The sequence below is a fragment of the Opisthocomus hoazin genome, chromosome 7 (assembly GCF_030867145.1).
Source record: "Opisthocomus hoazin isolate bOpiHoa1 chromosome 7, bOpiHoa1.hap1, whole genome shotgun sequence".
NCBI classification, from domain to species: domain Eukaryota; kingdom Metazoa; phylum Chordata; class Aves; order Opisthocomiformes; family Opisthocomidae; genus Opisthocomus; species Opisthocomus hoazin.
In genome coordinates, this window is record NC_134420.1 from 70,617,415 (window position 1) to 70,636,692 (window position 19,278).

A 19,278-nucleotide genomic window follows, 5' to 3' on the forward strand; every position below is an offset into this window, starting at 1 on the left:
CCAAAGCATCCAGGCTTTGCCCCAACCTCAGCCCTTAAACACCCAGCAGGTTACCCAGCCGCAAGTCTGAAGTACTGCAGGGGCTGAGATTCTGGAGGCAACTCTAAGCCAAATCGATTTCAGAGCAAAATAAAGCCAGCAGGCTTCATCTCCATGGAGCTCCTGCAACATAACATAGGCTGAACAAGTTACTCAGGGCAGAGGTCTTTCTTGTTAACTACCTAGTAAATTCAGATTAAAGTCGGACAGCTTTTTCCCCTCCCTCGCATACAGATCAGATGCTATGCAGCCCTGAGGAATCAATCCAGCTCCTGCAATAAGGAAAACTTGCTCACAGCTACATGACACCACACACCATCTATGGGACTGCGGCCCTTCAGGTACTCATTAAACTTTTTTCCCCAGAAAAGTCTCCAATACGGGATTATTTGCCTTCAATTCATTTTCTATAGTTCAGATAGATGGTACCCAAGCACTGGATACTGAAGCACAGGAGCAGCCCAGTCCACCCATCCCAGCTCATGAACACACCAATGCAAAGGCCTGCAGACACTCATCAAGAGGAGTGTGGCCAGCAGGTCGAGGGAGGTTCTCCTGCCCCTCTACTCTGCCCTGGTGAGGTCCCATCTGCAGTGCTGTGTCCAGTTCTGGGCTCCCCAGTTCAAGAAAGATGAGGAGCTACTGGAGAGAGTCCAGCGGAGGGCTACAAGGATGAGGAGGGGACTGGAGCATCTCTCCTCCGAGGAGAGGCTGAGGGAGCTGGGCTTGTTCAGCCTGGAGAAGAGAAGGCTGAGAGGGGACCTTAGAAATGCCTCTAAATATCTGCAGGGTGGGTGTCAGGAGGACGGGGCCAGACTCTTTCCAGTGGTGCCCAGCAACAGGACAAAGGGCAACGGGCACAAACTGAGGCACAGGAAGCTCCAGCTGAAGATGAGGAAGAACAACTTCACTCTGAGGGTGACGGAGCCCTGGCCCAGGCTGCCCAGGGAGGCTGTGGAGTCTCTTTCTCTGGAGATATTCCAGACCCGCCTGGACGCGGTGCTGCGCAGCCTGCTCTGGGTGACCCTGCTTGGGCAGGGGGTTGGGCTGGGTGACCCACAGAGGTCCCTGCCATCCCCTGCCATGCTGTGATTCTGTGCTTCAGAGGGACGGTCAAAGCCCCGAGCCCCACACAAGCAGGAGAGGAGGGAAGTACTGAGCCCACTTCGACCACGAAGAGGTCAGGACCGGAGAAGAGCCAAGGCTGGGTGGCTGCTATGGAAGCTTGGTTAACAAACTTCAAGAGGAGAAGCAGAACATGGGCGAAGGCAACCTCACCACCCCAAATGGCCACAGGAGCCCTGTTAACTTGCACAGACCCAAGGGCAATTCCAAAATACCAAGCGCAGCGCTGGGAAGGCAAACAGACTATTTTGAGATGTAGGATTAGCTTTTTTTTTACTGGAGAAAGGGAACAGAACTGCACACAAGCGCTCAACAACTAACAAAGCAGAATCTAGTACTGCGGATTTGAGACATCCATGAAAAAAACCGCATTTTATCAGCCATCAGTCCACCTCAGCACAAAAGATGCCAAGCCCTCGCTCTAGGCGATGGTGGTTACTCTTATCATAAGCGTACAGGTGGAGGAGCTTCGCCCACTCGTAGGAAGGAGCTGTGCTTTGCAGACCCTTCCTTGGTACCCAGCTGAGCCTCCTGTCCATAAGTGAGCCCTGTTCCACCTATATCACCCTCAGAGCAGGCTGGTCAGTATGAGAAAAAGTTATCGCAGCCCATCCTTTAGCTACTTTTCCCTACAAAGGCCTCTTTTAAAAAGGCAGCGTGGCACCCATGCTCCCACATGAGACTTGCGTGTCCTACAACCTTCTCCCAAGGGAACTGTGGCAAAGAACATGCTGGGTCAACTTCCCCAGGGCTGCTGCCAGGTAACACTCCAGGCTTGAACCTAGTTTTTATTTAGGCAATACCCAACCCAGCCTGCCAGCCTCCTGTCCCTGCAATATCGGTGGCTAAAAAAGGATGCAGGAGTCTGACCAGCTCAGAGGAAAAAAAGTATCTTCCTCCTATATGAACAAATAAATCCGTCCTTAAAAAAAGGTTCATGCCTCCTCCCTGGCAGTGTTCAAGGCCAGGTTGGATGGAGCACTGAGCAACCTGGGCTGGTGGAAGATGTCCCTGCTCAAGGCAGGGGGGTTGGAACCAGACGATCTCTCAGGTCCCTTCCAACCCTGACCATTCTAGAATTGTATGATTCTATGTAACCACTCCAGCCCACAATGCACAGGCCATTCTGCAAAGAGTGTTTGGGTCTTTCCCTCTGAAAGCCACTCTATAAATGCAAGACCCACCTCAGGGGACCCTGCACTCTTTAACTCTTTGAAATTCACCATCACTTCACCTTCAGTTATTCAAAGAGCCTAATGCTACAGTTGGATCCACGCTGAGTCGCTCTACCCGATCAACCGCATTCACCCAGTTACAACCAACACAACCAAGCCCAAACTTACAAAAACTATCACCATTTAAAGAGCGTACTACATTTCCTTTCCCAAGATGTTACACCTGTCAACAAATACCTGTCTCGGTGCGTTACCATCCTCCCATCATCCTGACGGGAGTTCTCGGGCTTACGGCAAACAGCAGCGAGAGCCAAGAGCGCTGTGCCTGGAGTCCACGCAGAGCCTGCGAGAACAGAGCCCCGCTGGGGCAGCGACAGTGGAGTTCGATTTAAAGCGAAAACAAACTACTTTTCCATTCAAGCCAAAACCGGAGACAAAGAACTGTATGAGGCTCAGACTGCACAGTCAGCTGTCTTTTTAGGAACAGATCAGATTTAACAGTTCTACGGCAGTCCAGAAAACGTTCGCCTGACAAGAGTTTAAGTTTTGCCCAGTGCTACGCTACGCAAAACCCAGGCACTCACCTGCAGTACTCACGGCCTTCAGCCAATATCTCAAAATCATCATCCTGATCAACACCAGTTCCAAGAAGGTATTTTATCAGGATCCAGCTTGATGCACGAACGCACTTTTATCCCATTTCAAAGACAGACAAAACCCCTCTCTGAAGCTCTGCCCAGTAATTCTTCTGCATCGTATGGGTTACACACAACGCCATTTCTACACTGGGGAACCAAAACTATGCAATTCTGCTACAGCCTTGTCAACTACACCACTCTCACCACAGAGACTCGTATTCTGAAGCAGCAGACTTGGTAGGAGAGGTGTGCTCAGGCTGTTTCACTTCACTATTCAGGGCCTAATGCAGACAGAGAAACTAATTAAGATGTATCGCTACGGTAAGGCAATATAATCTAAATATTCTTTGGTGTATATCTAAACCCTTTGAGACATCCAGTGTCAAAGCTAAATAGATCTTCACCTGGCAAACTACTTGCAGAGCCTTCAACTGAAGCTGCCAGGTAAAGGAATGGAGTATTTTAGGGTATTTTTGGTACATCCACTGTGGACACACCTCTCACATGCATAAAGCCCAGAGAAGCATCAGGACAGCTGCAAAACTAACCTTGTCCTGGCTAACATCCACCTAACGAAATTATAGTTTCACTCCAGGGAAAAAGGAAAAAAGCACTTAAGTTTTGTTTAGATTGAAGCGCTGCGAGCCACACCGCTTATCTGCTATCAGAGCAGATTGCGGGGCTGCTCCAGCAATTATTCAGTAATGAAGTAACTGGAATTGGAAGGTATGCAATTAGTCTCATCTCCTCCTCCCCTTCCCAAAAAAAGAAAAAAAAAGAAACAGCACAGACGTTATCACCTCTCCCTCTGGCTCTGCTACCCTCTTCACTTAAAATACCCACAAAGCAAAGCAGGGCTGTTGCTTACAAGCTGCTAACAAGCCTGGCTTGGCCCTGACTGGCAGCAAAGGTGATATTCCCAGCACGTCCCCAGAAGAAAGTTACTGGTTTACTTAATGGGATGTGTTCTCAAGTACCCACACACATGCATAAATTAAGCTTACCATGCCTGCATTTAGCTGTTCCAGTAAAAGCACACCAGTTTTCAGAGGAAAAAAAGCCCTGCTGTTCCTACTAGCTTTAAGTCAAAGCATCTCTCACTCATCCTCCTGGGCTCGACCACGGTGCAGTGAATATATTCAGCTCAGGACCCCGGTATCACTTGCTGGCACTCTGTCTAGCTTTACCGACCTCAGCCTGAAAACGCTGGCTCATTTTACCTCAGCAACTTGCACCCACCTTCCCTTAAAGGGCTGCGCTTTACGTTTGTGAAGTGGTAGATGCAGCTTCTTCCATAGCTGCAGCTAATCTATGGAAGACGCAGAAAAGCCCCAGACACCCAAAATCCAAATGGCAACTCACAGTGAATCCCTGCTTCCAGACTGCAATTCTGATTAAATACGTTGACATTTACTCAAGCTCAAAAGCTCACCCATCCTCCCTTCCACCCCAGCGATACCACAGAATCACAGAATCACAGAATCACAGAATAGTAGGGGTTGGAAGGGACCTCTGTGGGTCATCTAGTCCAACCCCCCCGCCGAAGCAGGGTCACCTACAGCAGGCTGCACAGGACCTTGTCCAGGCGGGTCTTGAATATCTCCAGAGAAGGAGACTCCACAACCTCCCTGGGCAGCCTGTTCCAGTGCTCCGTCACCCTCAGAGAGAAGAAGTTCCTCCTCATGTTCAGACGGAACTTCCTGTGCCTCAGTTTGTGCCCATTACCCCTTGTCCTGTCACTGGGCACCACTGAAAAGAGCTTGGCCCCATCCTCCTGACACCCACCCTTCAGATATTTGTAGGCATACCAGATACCAGTTGGTCTAATCAAAGACATGCCTTCTCCCAACTGCCTTTGCCTCACATATACCCCAGTAAAGTTTCTCTATCTGTAACCACCAGCTTCTGCACTTACTTTTGGGTTTTTTTAATCTCCAGGCTTCTTCAGGCGGAACGCAGCCCGACAGACCCCTCAGTCCTTACCTGTCTTTGCTCTGCCCGCACAGCCACCTGATAAAAAACGATTCCTGGCTGGTGTACTGTGACCAAGTAACACATGGCAGGGCTGGGGCACAGGGGACATTCCCCCAGCCCTAAAGAAAGAATTAAAAAAATACTTTACAACTAGTATTAATGCAGCTAGCAACGTCAATGAACTTGCCCTGTAGAGCTCCATGACGGATGCAACAATCTTACACTCAGATTAAGTTCCTTGACTTTTTCCAGAGTGAAGTTCTTCCTAACCTCTTAAAAACCTTTTCCCAAAGACGACTTGGCCATCTCTGCAGGACACTCTGGTGCCTTCACTTCCTCGGATTCAGTCCTTTCCTTGCTGCCTACATCTACTGTGATCCAAACAAGGAAAAAAGGAGGGGGGGAAGACCTTTTAAGGCCAAAAGAGTATGCAGAACACTGCAGAGACATTTGCTACAAAGGTATGTGAACTGCTACTATTTATCCCAGCACCTACCCCGCAGCCTACAGCTGACACATGAGCAGACACCATTTTAACAACCCCACAAGCTGTTCAAACGTAACGAAGCAATCATTAGGAAAACTGGCTTAGCCCGCTGTCAGGGGCATCCCAGGCACCACCCGTGCAGGGAGCGCGACTCCAACCGCTCTGAGCTCCCCTTCGCAGCACAGGCTGTAAAGCCACATTAAAAGAGAATTCCCAGTAACTCGTACCAAAGCCACGTCTGCAACTGCTTCTGCTGCAAGATCAATTCAAAACAAGTTATTACACATGTTGATACGACTACATCTGCAGTCCTACTGCATTTAAAAAAAAAAAATCCCTGAGTGTTCTAAGAGAAACACACAGATTTATTCTTAACGCCATGGAAGATGGATTCATTGCTATCAGTAATCCTCCCACAGCCCAACTTTCAGAAGTGATAACAGATTTACTCAGATTTCAGACGCATAAACAAGCGCTCTTTGCATCACTTCATTCTATTAAGATAAAGTTACCTCATTAAAAGCCAACGGCAGAGTGCCGTCCTTCTTTAGAAAGGAAATTAAATGGGAAAAAAAAGAAGTGATAAACCAACAGTCTGCCCCACACTTGATGACAAGCACTGGTGCCCTGATGGTTAAACCGAGGTCTAGAAAACAATTTCCAGGGGACAGGCTTTCCTTCAAGGTTTTGGTTTTTTCAGAGTTCACTTCCCAAGTCCCTGACATTGGTCTCCAGCTACCACACCTTGCACACCCTGACTGTTCAGCAGCGGGAGCCCGGGCCGCAAACACCCTGTGCAGGGACACCCTGCGCAGGGACGTCAGGAAGGCAAATGACAGAAAATGGCAGTCACAGCCACAGGCAGCGCAATAGCAAAGCGAGAGCAGCCTAAGAGCAGCACAGTAAGAGGCACCTTTGCATACACGTTTATAGGGAGCCTCCATCAACCTCAGGAGTCAGGACAGGAGGAAGCACCGAAGGTTTGAAGGCAGAAATACATCAAGACCGCAGTCCCAACGCCAGGGTGGAGGCTTCACGATGGAAAGGATTTTTACGCTTTGCGATAAAGACTTAGGTGAGGCAAAGTTCAGGACAAAGACCTCAGTCAAGACCTTTATAAACGACAACGGAACAGGGTTGCCTCTGGAAGCACGTGAGCCAAGGAACACAAACCCCAGTTCAACACTAGCTACCACCACTCGGTACACAGCGAGCCCTGCTTGAACCCAGTGCCCACTATTTTTTAAAAACACAGCCTCCAGTATGACACACTGCAGAAAGCTAAACCACAGGCACGAGCCATGAGTTCGTCTTTGAAGTTCAGATACAACAGAAAATTATTTCACCTACCCAGATGCAGAGGGATAGCTGCTGCCTTTGATGCTACAACCAATTTTGGTCTTAAACTGCCCAAGGACTTCAAATTGTTTGCTGGGCTGCAGAGTGGCAACACCCAAGCCTACACACACACATGAACGTAATTATGCCTGGTCTAGACTTGGGGGAAGGAAAAAAAAAAAAAAAAAAAAGCTTTTCAGTGATGTTTGCATGCAAAGAAAATAATAGCATGTACAAAGAAATCTCTAGAGTGACTTATGAACAAGATTTTCTGCTTGGCTTTCTGCCAGTTAAAGAGGAATTAAGGAGCCTAGTAATACAACCCCGTTCATCCTAAGGAAGAAACTGCATTCTTAAGTGATCAACGGGGTAAGAGGGAGGAGGAAAGAGGGACAAAGACACGGGACTGGAGATGCATGTAGCAAAATAGGAAGTTTCTTATGATACTGAGACAGAAAGTGGGGTAAGACCATAGCACAGAGAGTAGTTCAGATTTTAAAATTAATCCAGTCTATTGCACCCAAAAGAAAATTAGCCAGTAAATAACAGCATTCTAATAAAGCAGACAGTATTTTTTGCTATAAAATTCCAACAATTTTAATATTTTATAGATTATACGCCTCCTCTGACTGCCAACCAGCACAGTCAGTAAAAGGAGCAGATCACACGAACAGAAGCAAACCAAGTGGAAAAGGCACTGCCAGATACCTTGAGAAGCTGAAAACGTGTCAAAATCCAGCCTTTAGTAAGAGAGAACATTTAGTAGCTATCTGCAATGATGATTTCAAGCTCCAAAGAGTTTGGATATAAGAACTGACATCGTGAGACCAGCTGTTAGCAGAACTGGGACCAGACTTGACATGCCCCAGTTTCCCCAAGGTTACTTTCTGAAAACCATCTACACCTGAAGTATTTCAAGTGCTCTTCTCACACTGCAGAAGAGCAGCTGAAACCCAGCTTCTAATTCCACTGTTTGAGCATTCCTTTCACGAGGCTTTAATTTCAACACTTTTCTATGTGAATGACAGGAGGAACTTTGCATTAGATTGCAGGTGGAAAGTTACTGGAAATGGCAGCAAGCTGCTGTTAGATATATATGAAGTCATTTCAAAGAGAAGAAAAAAAATGGTACTGAAGCTTACTAAATCAAAGCTTGTAGAACACCAAAAATACAAAACGAGCTAGAAGTAGCTTAGGAGTTGCTAGGGATGTTTAAAGTTAATAAAATTCTAAATTAAATGGCTGCCGCTTAGGGTTGCCAAAAAAATATGCAAATTGCCAAAGTTCATACATAGTAATTAGCACAGCAGAAAGCAGGTCCCAAATACGTGATGAAGTTAGCCTCGCTCTTATTTTTCCAGCAGATGGAATTAGCTGCGTGTGAAGTTATTTTTTGCAATCAGAGATTAGACACGTTATCCTGAATATCGATTCTGCAAGTACGGCACACTGGATACACGCATACATGGCATCGGGAATATGCAAAAACCACTCTGAGTGCTTCATTTCCTTCATTCTAAACAGGACACTAAAGAGGCTGTAGGAAGGTTTACATATTTAATACTTCATTTTTCAAACTGATTGACTATCTGCCCACAATTCAGCTGAAACAAGTTCTCTCAAAGTACATTAGCATTAATAGTCCAAACAGGTTTTTCCAAGGAAAAATGTCCGCCCCGACTAAAAACACATCCCTTTGATGTGCTAATTGACAGATCACAAAAAGTCATCCAAACTGCAAGTTCAAACAACAGGCATAAACTGAAAGCCTCCAGTTTTTGCCCATTACAGAATCACAGAATCGTAGGGGTTGGAAGGGACCTCTGTGGGTCACCCAGCCCAACCCTCCTGCTGAAGCAGGGTCACCCAGAGCAGGCTGCACAGCACCGTGTCCAGGCGGGTCTGGAATATCTCCAGAGAAGGAGACTCCACAGCCTCCCTGGGCAGCCTGGGCCAGGGCTCCGTCACCCTCAGAGGGAAGAAGTTCTTCCTCATCTTCAGCTGGAACTTCCTGTGCCTCAGTTTGTGCCCATTGCCCCTTGTCCTGTCACTGGGCACCACTGAAAAGAGCTTGGCCCCATCCTCCTGACACCCACCCTGCAGATATTTACTTCTCCAAAACCTGGTTTGCAGGCATCTCCATCGTGTATTGCATATCATCTACTGTAACGCACAAACCCACCTTTTCTTTTCCTACTCCCTATCTTTCCTAGTCACTTCGTGCTTAGGAAGACGCAGCCCTCTCTAAGCCCGGCTGTTCTCGAGCTGCCTGCAGCAATGCTCTGAGCAATGGCTGCACCACGCGTGTGCCCTTGACCAAAATACTCCACCTGCGTCCCACATTCTGAATTCAGTTTCTCTGCAGCGCTCGAGCCAAGAGCTGCCCCGCTATAGCAAGTTACTCTCAAAAACGCTGAAAGACCCGGCAACTTTCCTCAGGTGTTTGCCCGCCTTACCCTTGGTATTTATGCCGTGCTGATAGCAGCACGATCCATAAAGATGTATGGCAATGCATGCACCCAGTTTAGGCGGCACCCACCCAGGAGTATCCAACCTCCTCCTGCAAGCACCAGCAGGATGAGAAAGTGCAGGGAGCTCACCCAAAGCCACAGCTACCGCGCTCGGCACGAAGAGAGAGGACAGGCTGCTTCTCGGGCCGTACCGGCGCTTTCCGAACAGCAAGGAGGCGAAGGAAGTGAAAAGAAGCTGCAAGTCTTGCTACACCAACACTGCTTTGCACCTCCCAGAAAAAGTTTCCAAGAGCCTGTGTGCGTGCTACTAACAGAACCCAAAACCTACATAATTAAAGGAATGTACGGAAGGGAAAGTACAGTTTAACACTAATTTAAATTTAAAAGTCAAGTGACACACTGGATTGAATATTATTAACCAAAATTGTGCAAATTAAAAGTAGACGTACTGAAAGCAGTAGAAACCTTCCCTGAAACAAAACGAGAATTCTCATACAAAAATACTTCTGTGGCCAAGTGAAATACTGAGTTTAAGTACGGAAGCAAGCACTTACACCTATTGTGCTTCCCCCCCCCCGGCCAACTAGGGAGTCTCATTTATCTCAAGGCAATCAAAAGAAAACATTTCAATTTTTAAAGTGAAAAAAGCTGCAGAAATAAAAGCTCTGTCTGGCACGAACGAATAATATTTGGGAAATCAGAAGGAGATTCTCCAAGTCAGGAGAAGGATGAAAACAGTTCTGAATAATTTACTTTGCATAGCCCAGTTCCTGCCAAAACAGTTCTGTAAATCCCATGGTAGTTCAGATTATTTCCATTCTCAGAGCAAAAAAAGCTAGATTGAACATTAGCAACATTAATTGTGTGATATGACCTGAATGATGCAAGAACAAGTAGTGAAGTGAACCACAACATCTGCTGAATTTTTAATCACTAGTTGTTTTGCTGCAAGGCAGAAGAACATTGTATATTAGCTTCCAAGCACTGTACAGAATGGCACATTAGAACAGCAAGATTTTAACTGGCAGAAATTCAGCCTCCGTGCTACCTAAATGCCATTACTTTGCTACGGGCTGCAGACATAGCAGCTTCTAAAGCAGCAATTTTTTTCCTAAGCACAAGGAAAAGAACACTACTTTCTGCACCCCAAGATACCAGCCAGCCATTTCTGAATAATATATTTATTTATTAAGAAGCTGACATTTTCTTAACAGCCGTTTATGTGTCCCTCTGTAGTGTATTTTTACTCTCAAAACAGCATTAAGCAGTCATGTGGCTGCCCAGCAGCAACTGGCTCCGCAAGAGGCAGGTGAACCTCGGATGCGTGGGAAGGTGATCTATGTAAACACTCCCATTACCTCTGTACTGCAACAGGAGGTGCAATCCCGACATGTTTAGGTGTACCTGAGCTATATTTAATCCATCTGCCTCTGATGCCCGTTGCAATGACGCTGCAGACACCCAGGCTGCACCACAAACTGGCTGTCCAAGTGCTGTCCACTGACGCAAGTCACGCAAGCCTACCCTATACCAGCCAGTCCTGCTGCGATTTCTCCGCTTTTGATACCCAAAATAGCTAGATTAAAACCAACCACCATGCCTACAGTGGTAAACACATCTGCAGTTACGCTCTAGGCGTAAGACTGCAACGGCAGGATTAGCAAGTGGGACAGCAGATACTCCCCCCTTCCACAACAAGACAAAAATCAAAAGTTATTCGGCGAATAAACACAAATTCCACAACTACAAACACGAACTCCAAATATAAATCCCACAACTACAGCCAGAACCTGCACTATGGGCAATTACCTCAATTCATATTTTAGGGGTGGAGAAAAAAAAGGACGTTAAAAAAAAAAAAAAGCCAACATTCCTACATTAAAAAAAGGCTGTCACGCTGACTTGAATGGATTCAAAGTTTAGTAAGTTAATAGCATCAAAATAGCTTAGAAAACAAAACCAGCACAATATGGTACAAATAAAAACTGAGCAGCCACGCATACCGAAGCGGCACTGCTGTGCCCTCCTTACCGCAGAGCTTACCAAGCTGGGAAGTTGATCTCTAAGCAGCAACTTTCACTAAGCCAACATCTCCTTCAAAAGCTTAAACGTGTGGATGGGAACACCTCGTGATACATCTGACAACCAAATCATCCACAAGAGCCAAAAAAAGCACAGACAGCGACAAGAGACACGCATGCTTCCAAAGCTACATTATCTTTAATCACAGGCTTCGGAGCAGTCCTGTGTTTTCCTTACAGGCCCAACCACCAGGTACAAGTAAAGCTGCTACCTTCTCTGAAACCAGGCACCAAACCCAAATCCTGGAATACGCCATATCTGCTGGCAATAAAGCAGCCGGTGTTCGAGGCTTATACCGAATTACCCGCGTTGTTATGCTACAGGGCAGCGAGAAGTGAAAATAACACGCGACGACGAAGGCTGCCGACACCTGAAACCTCAGGGACAGTTAGTAGCTAGGTAGTATTGCACGTCTACCACACAGTATTCGACTTCACGGCACCAGAAATCGACCTCGGCACCTCTGTACCCCAAAACCGCAGCCCTTCCTGGCACGGGAACTACGGGCCAGTCTCTGAACATCCCGGCCCGCGGAGAGTCCACCAACACCGTGGCGCACGTCCGCAGCACGCTAGAGTCGATGTTTTATATGCCTATAAGAAAATTAGTTGCAGCTTAGCGCTTGCCCAGTCACTCACACGTCTTCACGATCCTTATCTAACTGGAGAAAAGATTTTAAAGAGCATTTACTGCAAGTGAAATGTACGCAGCTTCCTCCTCAACCTCTGCTCCTTCTCCAATTAAGCGTGAAAGAGACAACTTAGTCATATGGAGCACGCAAGATGATTTTAAGACACTGATATTAAATCAAAACCCACAACTTTTCACACCTATTAAAATGGAACTTTGTCACAGAAGGGGAGATTTTGATAAGCGCGATGCAATTAACAGACACCGCCTTTGTTACCAGGCTGCTCCTGACGAAGCCCAGGCTCCCCGACATTCCATTTCTTGCCCTCCAAGGCTCTGCGCTACAGCAAATTTATGGTTTTTAGCATGTAAGAGGAGAATTGGGCACGTTACCTTCCAAACCAGTCAATAAGGCTCTTTCACTCAGGCCCCGGGAAGGCGGGGGGCTGCTGGAAAGCAGTGCAAGGCACTCCCTTCCTCCTCCCCTCCGGACCCAAAAACGCCGCACTCAGAACACTCCCATCCCCTGCAGCAAGGGATTAGCCATTTATTAAAAAGGAATCAAAACACTGCAAAAGGCTTCCAGTTAAGATTTCAAGGGGGAAAAAAAAAAAAACAACACAACACAACAAAAACCTGCAACTCTGGTGCAACTGGAGTCGCACCGGGAGTTCTTCTGGGCACTGAAGAAGGAACTCAAACGTAAGCAGGATGTCATTTGTCCGGACGATGCTGTTCAAATTGGCTCAAAAGGAGAACTAGGTTAATTTTTTTAGTCGTTTTCCTGCCTCCACGTTAAGCCATAACAACACGAACAACCTGCAGGCATTTTAGACTTTGGACTTCCAAAACAACCGCCTACCTTCACGCTTTTTTTTTCTGTCGCCGTCGGTTTTTTGGCTCTTCTCTAGGGGTGACAGACCATTCCAATGGCCAATTATGTAAAACCTCTCACCCGAGAAAACACGAAGCGCTACGCAAACGCTCATTAAGACTCGCGACTCGAGCCTGCGCCGCACGTTCGCCGGTTTCGAAGCCAGCCTGGCTATCTCCAGCTCCCAAAAGGGGATCCCGAGGGCCGCGGCACGGCCAAGCCAGCGCGCAGCGCGGCAGGGTGAACCCCTCGAGTACTCACACCGCTTTGCAGGCGGGTTTTAGGGCCCGCAACGGAGCCCGGGCTGCTGCGGCGGTGCTTCACAGCCCCATCCGGGCCGGTTATTTAGAAGCAGAGCAGAGACACACGCCGCTGTCGGGCGTTGTACGAAGCACCTCGCAGGACAAGCGTCAGACCCACTTCTCCAGCTGATACAAGGAGATTTTTTTTTCCCAGCTGGAAGCCACACGGCACAATTCAACAACCTCGGTTTACTGGAGAAATTAGAAGCTATGCTTATTGTTTCAAGCAAGGCCTTGGAGGAAGTAATTTTGAGAAGAAATCTCTTCCACCACCATCGTACCTTTAACCTTTCCTTGGGTTACACCATCCCCCTGCGAACGCGTTATTAGAGGTATCGTCTATAACATCTAACGATGATTAGAGCGCATCGGTGATGTTCACCGAGCTCCGCAACCCTTCCCACGGGGTAAACCGCGCAGGCAGACCCCCCCGGGGAGCGACGGCACTCAGACCAAAACTGGGGGGGAAAAACACACCGGGTTTCTCGTTCCGCTGCGGTTTGTTTCCAAAGCGAAGCCCCGCAGGCGCACGCAGAGGCCGCGACCCGCACGCAGAGGGGGGCCGGCCCCCGAGGCCCACGCGTGGGCCGGGCAGAGGCTCCGCGACCCGCAGGCCTGGCCGGGGCCGGCCCCCCCCGCTCCCCGCAGCGCGCCGGGGCTGTCAGAGCCGGGCGGCGGGAAGGCCCCGGGAGCGCTGCCAGCCGAGCGGGCACGGCGCGGTGCCCCGGTCCGGGCTGCCGGCGCCGAGGGGAACGCCGCGGATCAAACACCCCGAAGCCGAAAGCAGCCGGCGGAGAGGCCCGGAGCGCTCGGCGGGGCCCGGCGCCGCGCAGCCCCGTCCGGCGGGCGGCCAGCGGCCCCTCGGCGGCCCCCGCAGCCGCCATGGCCGGCCGGGAGCGCGGGGCCCAGCTCGCCGCCCCCCCGCCCGTCCCCGCAGCGAGGAGCCTTACCCGTGGGGAGCAGCGGGCGTCCCGCAGCCGCCGGCCCGGGCTCGGCGCGGCCGGATCCCCCCCCCCCCCGGCTCCGCGCCGCGGCGGCGGGAGGGGCCGCGCCGGCCGCGCCAATCCGGGCCCGGGGCGGGGCGGAGCGGGACGGGCCCGGGCCCGCCGGGGAGCGCAGCGGCAGCGCCGTGCCAGGCACCGCCCGGCCCCGGGCTGCTCCGTGGGGCTGCCCGGGGCCGCGGCTCTGCTCGGGGCCTCCTGCCCCGGCGGGTTCGAGGCCTCCGCGTAGCCCCCCGTGGCCTCGCTGGCCCCGCTGTCTCCAGCCCCGTGTGCGACCAACGCGGCACTGGGGGCAACTGGGCGCCAGCTCGCAGCCCCCTGCCCGGCATCCCACGAGGGGATTTAACATGGGAGTAACAGGCTAAAAACCTCCAAGTCCTCCGCAGGAGACCGAAGGAGCTCGTTTGGTGGACCTCCTGGCTTTAAAATCACAGAATCACAGAATGGCCAGGGGTTGGCAGGGACCTCTGTGGGTCCCCCAGTCCAACCCCCTGCCGAAGCAGGGTCACTTAATTCCCAACTGCACGGCCAAAAGAGCTGCTGGGAGGTTACTGGGAGGTTGAAGGGAGGTTACTGGGAGGTTGAAGGGAGGTTACTGGGAGGTTGCCTCCCCAGCACAATGGCTGAACACCCTGTGCCGTCACCTGCGCAGATGCTGCCCCTGCCAGAGGACAACGCGAGTTGGTGTACCCGGTGTGGACGCGTCGCAGGCAGCACGGCAGCGGTTCGTCACGCAGGCAGCACCCCAGCCATCTTCTCCACAAAGGCCTCGGCCTGCAGGGAGAAAGAGGCGGGCGCTGGAGGAGTCCTCCGAAACCAAAGGTACTGAGAACAAGGGCAAAATGCAAAGGGAAGGCCTTGGGAAAAGGGGATTTAAGTGGTGGCACCAGATGGCAGCTTGAGCCGAAGGGGTCCCTGTGAGAAGGAACCTCCCCCTGCTCCTCAAAAGAAGGTTTCAGCAGCTCGTTGCTGCTGGGAGGGAAGCAGTGAGGGCTGCAGGTCCCCGCGGGGACCACGGACGATCCAGGGTGAGAGCAGGGCTAGCAAACCAAAAAAGCCTGGTCTCTTGGACCTGCAGGAGGGTGGCGACGGAGACACTCCTGTGTCAGGCAGTACCGTGAGGAGATCCCTGAGACCGTTCTCAAGCTAAAAAGCAGTGTACGTGTGTCAGCACAGCACTGTGCCACGCTGGCCCTGACGAGGGGCAGAGCTCATCAGCCAAGGCACAAGATCACATTAACATGGCGTCTCAGATGGCCGAGATGAATCTCCCGAAGTCTCTGGAGTCCCTGTTGACTACGGCCACTGCATACAAAGACAAAGCAAGGACAGGAGGGAGGACAGAGGTAAAGTTGCTGAAGGTCAAGTATCAGATCAGTGACAGGATGGAAAACAGAACCTACAGCTCCTCATCCCCCCAGTACTTTCTCCTCTGGACCGTAATAAAACCCCAGCACGACAGCGGGATTTAGCTGCTGCTGACACAGGAGCTTCCTGTGTTCCAGGGGAAAATTCGGTATTTTGATATTGGAAAAAACAACCTGCTTACTAGGGTGGGACCAGTGACACGCACTGCCACGCAAGGTATCACCAGATGACTGAAAGGGGGGTGACATATGTGCCCTGTCGTATTAGAAAAAGGCCCCACAACGGTACAGACCCAATCTTTGGTTGTAAGCTGATAGAGACAGCTAAATGCCATTTGCTGCTAAGTGACTTCTAATGATTAAACAACCTTTCTCCCCCCACCCCCGCCCCGGGCATTTAGTGATAATATAAGAAAGATTTTGCACATTGTTTAGCTTACGTGGCCATCTGGCACTTTTGCATTTCAGTAGCCTTGAACATTGCAAAAACAATAGATAAAGAAAACCAGTCCTACCTTATCAGAGACCTGGAGAAGTTTAACTCTGTCAGAGCACATAGGATTAACCAAGTCGTTATAGCTCTTTTATTGTTTCCATCTCAATTAGCGGTCGCTCATTTTCCTCAAAGCTTTGCCTTGCTGTACTCTCTAAACCAGGCTGTTCCTTATCGCCTTCGGATTTGTTTTAGCTGTGAAACAACACATCCAACTTCTATATGTTCTGCTCTGGGCAGCAGAGACACAAAGAAGATGCATGCTGAGAAAAAAACTACATACAGGTCTTAAGCCAAAATAAAAAAATAAAATACTAGAAGTCTTGTCTCAGCTAGGGAGAAGGATGCTCATTTCAAATGAAAACGCAATGGTCCTGACCTAACTCAGTTAGAAAGCTACTTAACACCACTGAAACATCACCTAATACCGCTGCACTAAGTGGTTTCTTCATCTGCTTTTGCTGAAGGGGGTAAAAGTACAATTCACCCAAAGACACCCACTCCAAAGTCCCTGGAAGCAACAGAAAGTTTGGTCTCAACTCAGCAGTGGCTTATGGCTGAATCCAGCATTTATTCGTGGGTTAATTCCCACGCCCCTCTTCTCCATGTAAGAAAGCCAACAAGGTTTGAGTCTGTTTGGAAACAAATGTGATTTCCTTAAGAACGTGGCTTTGGGCCTTGGAGGACAAAACCAGCTGCAGGATGCTTTCACCTGTTTTTGACTCAAATCTGTAACAGCAGGGAACATTGGGTGAAAATGCACCGCGGATAACAGAGGATGTAAAGATACGCTGAGATAAAAACTACTCAGACTTTGTTTCCAGCTGCACTCTGCATTATAAGATTGCTAGTTTGCATTTTAGCCTAGCTCCAGTGAAAGCTGGGAGCTTATAAATGGGCTACAACGTCTAGCTGGTAGGTATCAGGCTGCCAGAGTGCAATATCATCCCCGGAGTCGGGTACCTCGTCTTTCTATTTATAGCCTGGAGAGCCTTAGACACCTCCCAAGGGCGAGCAGAACCTCCCGCCTACTGAGCAGAGACGTGGTTGCAAGACACATCAGACGAGGGATGGATCAGACTTGCTTTGCATAGCCAGCGTGTACGTGCTTCCGTCCGCTCGGGATCCCGGGCCCACACAGCTGGGGTGCAGGAGTCCGTAAGGGCTCTTTGAAGGAGCAGAGTGAGGTCACCGATTTCTTTTTAACACCATGGGCTGTAGGGGTTGCGTGTCGGTTGTTGTACGTGCTAATCTAGGTGGTAGAGCAATTACCCAGGAAAGGGAGGAGACTCTCCAAGCTCATCCCGGCGAGAATGTCTCTCACCTTCCTGCTCGGACCATACCCACCTCCCGGGCTGCATGCTGAGGCATCAGGGCTTTGGTGAGTGGCTGTCTCACACTCCGGTTAAAAACGTGCTGCTGTGCAAAACAAAACCCAAAGAAGACTGCAACAAAACACAGCAGAAGGCACAACTGTGTTTCCTAGTTGTTGTAAGACAGGAATTTCGCTTCTATTTTCTGCTCCTAGATTTTGTTCTGGTTTTTAAACTAGCGACCACTTGAGATGAAAAGCAAAAGCAGAAGTGGGAACAGCACCCAATGCGCCGTAATGGTTTTGCTGCACAACACTTCATTAAGAGGTTATCAATTAAATTTGGCAGGAGTGCTCTGTGCCCAACATCATGCTGGGCCCCACATACAGCAGTTTGCCTACAGAGGCTTTTCTCTGACTCCACGCAAGTGGCAAGTACGTGGCGCTGCGGGCTACAGCTTTGTAACTCAATTTGCCTGAACTGTCACCAAAAATATATTCAGAAATTGTAATTATTTCAAGGCTAAATTTGGAGGTAGGTTTCCCTACATGCTCCATATTGCTCTTCAGTAAGGTGCGTTTATGCAAGGCTGGGAAGAATTACCCTCACAAAGAACAATATCCCATGTGAACAAATGAAGAGTAGAAAGAACAGGTTAGCAGATTTCCACATAATGATCTCCTCAGTAAAAAATGTAGCCGATAATGACAGTTGTATTGTCAAGAAAGAGATAAATTCAAATTGGTTCTCAAAGCTTCAGTGGCTAAAATGTAGGCATATTATCATAAAATCATCAGGACTGCCCGAGAACAACACAGTTAATCTTTCAGGCATGTATAATATCTGTACAGGATAATGGGTTTATATATTCATATTTCTTATCTCTATTAAATGGTATTATGTTTATTCCTCTTAACAATAAAATCAGCGGCAATGAGGAATTTGCCTGAAAAAAATGATTCCTGTGTTTTATCTTGAAGTGACATTGCAATACTTTAAAATCATGGCATTATTCAAAAGCATCGAGACCCTTGCAGTGACAGAGATATTGTTAGTGGAAGGTGTCACTACGGCGCGTTAAGGAAACCCATTCTGGCTTTAGCTAGCTCAGGTAACAGCCAGCGCAGGCCCACGGCAGAGGCTGAGCCTGCCAAGGACCGGAGTTAGATACTTGGGTTACCAGTCTGCCTTGAAGCGCGTACTGCCACGTTATCGCTGATGTTGTTATTTGAGCTAGTGAGATTAAACCCCTGGCTGTTAGTGTGGCCACACTTCCTAAATTCAGTATTAACATCCACGAGTGGGACAAATGCACCAGTCCAGATGCTCCGAGGAGCAAACAAGTGTTGTTTCAACCTTAAGGAATCCTTCAGATGCAGGTGTAAGTAAGAAAAAATGGGGTTTGGTTGGAATGAAGACACTCCTAATCTTTTCCCTAAAACTTGCCATTCAGCAGGGCTCACGTCGTTGGACTATATCCTGTTCTCCTAAGGTAGAACTGCTGAGTGCCCTCAAATTCCACTGATTCGGGAGAAGAAGGGGAGTAACAAACAGCAGCAGACAGTGAGGACTGCACTGGGGTGGACTCTGCGGGCAGAGTGTACAAATACGAACTCCTGTAGCTCTGTTGTTTAACTGGATCTTTTTCATACCACTGGGGAACCCAGCAGCAGTCAACAACCTCCACGCTGATCTTTTATTCTCCTGTTCCAAGCTCTTTTCAGTGGTGCCCAGTGACAGGACAAGGGGCAATGGGCACAAACTGAGGCACAGGAAGTTCCGTCTGAACATGAGGAAGAACTTCTTCCCTCTGAGGGTGACGGAGCCCTGGCCCAGGCTGCCCAGGGAGGCTGTGGAGTCTCCTTCTCTGGAGATATTCCAGACCCGCCTGGACGCGGTGCTGTGCAGCCTGCTCTGGGTGACCCTGCTTGGGCAGGGGGTTGGACTGGGTGACCCACAGAGGTCCCTT

The 19,278-nt window shown here is 49.3% G+C and overlaps 1 protein-coding gene across 6 annotated transcripts in view; it reads right to left on the reverse strand.

The window, feature by feature from the left end:
* The window catches only part of FBXO34 (F-box protein 34), a 46,176-nt gene extending 32,009 nt beyond the window's left edge, over window positions 1-14,167 (reverse strand). For 3 of the 6 annotated variants that reach the window (XM_075427069.1, XM_075427071.1, XM_075427067.1), the window contains exon 1: window positions 14,086-14,167. The gene's annotated coding sequence lies outside the window, so the exon portion shown is untranslated. Of the gene's footprint in view, window positions 1-11,290; window positions 11,382-14,085 lie in introns of those variants that run through there. The other 3 variants (XM_075427072.1, XM_075427070.1, XM_075427068.1) reach the window with 3 other exon arrangements.
* Between the last annotated feature and the right edge of the window lie 5,111 nt (window positions 14,168-19,278).